The sequence below is a fragment of the Phascolarctos cinereus genome, unplaced genomic scaffold (genome assembly GCF_003287225.1).
Source record: "Phascolarctos cinereus isolate Bilbo 61053 unplaced genomic scaffold, phaCin_HiC Scaffold_1;HRSCAF=81, whole genome shotgun sequence".
Taxonomy (NCBI): Eukaryota; Metazoa; Chordata; class Mammalia; order Diprotodontia; family Phascolarctidae; genus Phascolarctos; species Phascolarctos cinereus.
This window is the reverse complement of record NW_027555514.1, coordinates 23,693,659-23,695,562: the sequence shown is the minus strand read 5'-3', so window position 1 is coordinate 23,695,562 and position 1,904 is coordinate 23,693,659. Positions and strand designations below refer to the sequence as shown.

Sequence of the window (1,904 nt, the reverse complement as noted above, 5' to 3'; positions counted from 1 at the left end):
ACACGTCTGCTGCCAACCCACAGCACTGTTGGGTGGTTCTAATTGCTAGGAAGCCTTTCCTGACCTCAAGCCTAAATTTATTTGTTTGTTTTTTGTCATATCCATCCATTGCTCTTCATTCATCCTTGGGGGAGGGGCGGCAAACAGAATGAATCTAATTGTTCTTCCATGGGACATCCCTCCAAATACTATCATACCCCATCCCTCAAGTCTTTTCCAGACTGAAGATGTGCAATTGTTTAAATTATTCCTCGTAAGAAATGGACTCAAGGTCCTTCACCACTCTGGTTACCATCTTCTGGATACTTCTCCCTGGTTTATCAATATCTTAGTTAAATCCTGACTGCCACATAATACTCCATCACCACCTCCTTACTCCTGGGAGCTGTGCCCCTCACTGCAGCCAAAGCCCATATGAGCTCTTGGCCAGCCTCATCACACATATTAAGCTTGCAGTCTACTTAAATCCCCAAAGTCAATGTTTGTGAAGAATCAGAGCCCAGGTGTCCCGCAGTGCCAGAAGTCTTGAAGATGGCAGCCTCACTATGGATGCAGGCAGTGGCCCAGGTTCCAACCAAGGATAGATGTGTCACTTTGTGGAAAGAAAGAATCAGTTCTGCCAGAGAGTGGCAGCAGCAGGGAGGTGGTTCTGTGGGGAGCATGCCAGAGCTGTGGGAATGGGCAGGGAAGAAGAAAATAACAGGAAAAGAATTCTCTGTCCCCTGGTACAAAATGGACTACTTTATTCAAGATATTAACGCATGATTAAAAGATGAAACAGAAATGTTCTTCATAAACTGGTCTCAATTTTTCTCTAACTGAAAAGCAATTGGAAAAGTTAATTAAGGAATTGAGAAAAAGCCAGGATAGGTGTGAACTATACACTTAATAGAACAAATAATGTCACATACTGCATTATATGATGTCTTAAATGACCCCAAAAATGGTGATTCTGTATCCAAGCATATGAAACAACAGGCTTCAATTTTAGGTAATATTGAAAGACTAAATTTACTAGGACCAAGAAGATGTTTTGTTGACTTTGGAGCTGGAAGGGGGAAACTGTCTTGTTGAGTTGATATTGCCTGACTAGAAGCTGAAAAGTTCTACTTCCTGCTAATAGAAAGGGTGACCACAAGATTCAAGGTCAAAAGAGAAATTCTAAATTTGTAAGACTTCCAATTGATATTTAGCATTTATGTTTGAGCAAAATTCCTGGATTAATAGAAGAAAAGTTACCTGGGGTTGGAATTGGAAAACGTTTATATGGTATGGTAACAGATACTGCACAGTGATATTTAGTTGGGACCTATCCTGCCAGATGCAAAGAAAGAGAAGAGGAACCTGTAGCCAAGCATATATAGAATGACGAAACCGATACAAAAAATGACACTTTGGTTAATGAAGGGAATGAAAAGAATGAATTAGAGCAGTGGATCACCTCTGGACGTGGGCCTGTGGAATTTGAAAGCTATTTCAAATCAATGAGTAGCTGAGCCACTTGTGGAATGTGGGAAACAACTTTGCAAACATCAAAAATAAATATAAAGAAAAGAGATGATCAGATCAATGATAATAAAGAGCATGACCATTAAGGATACAGGAAAACAGACAATAATCCCAAGAGTTTATCTGGACTTCTTACTCTTGAAGAAAGGAAAAATATAGGTCATTTTGGCAAACTGCTGATTGACCAAGGCTGAATCCAATATTTACAACAGAAGGGGTACAATGCTTCTCTGCAGACTCCTTTGTGTCTTTAGAAAATGTCCCATGAAGACGGCAGAATACAGGCAACAACCCAGCTGAACTGTCCCAATATTCTCCTCCAAACACCTTTAACATAGCTCCTCAAGTCAAATTTTGGAGCAGCAGAGCCAACAAAAGGCCAGAGAGAGACTTTT

At 40.4% G+C, this 1,904-nt stretch overlaps 1 pseudogene; it reads left to right on the top strand.

The window, feature by feature from the left end:
- Positions 1-584: 584 nt before the first annotated feature.
- Positions 585-1,703, top strand: LOC110213006 (tRNA:m(4)X modification enzyme TRM13 homolog; annotated as a pseudogene).
- The last annotated feature ends 201 nt before the right edge of the window (positions 1,704-1,904 follow it).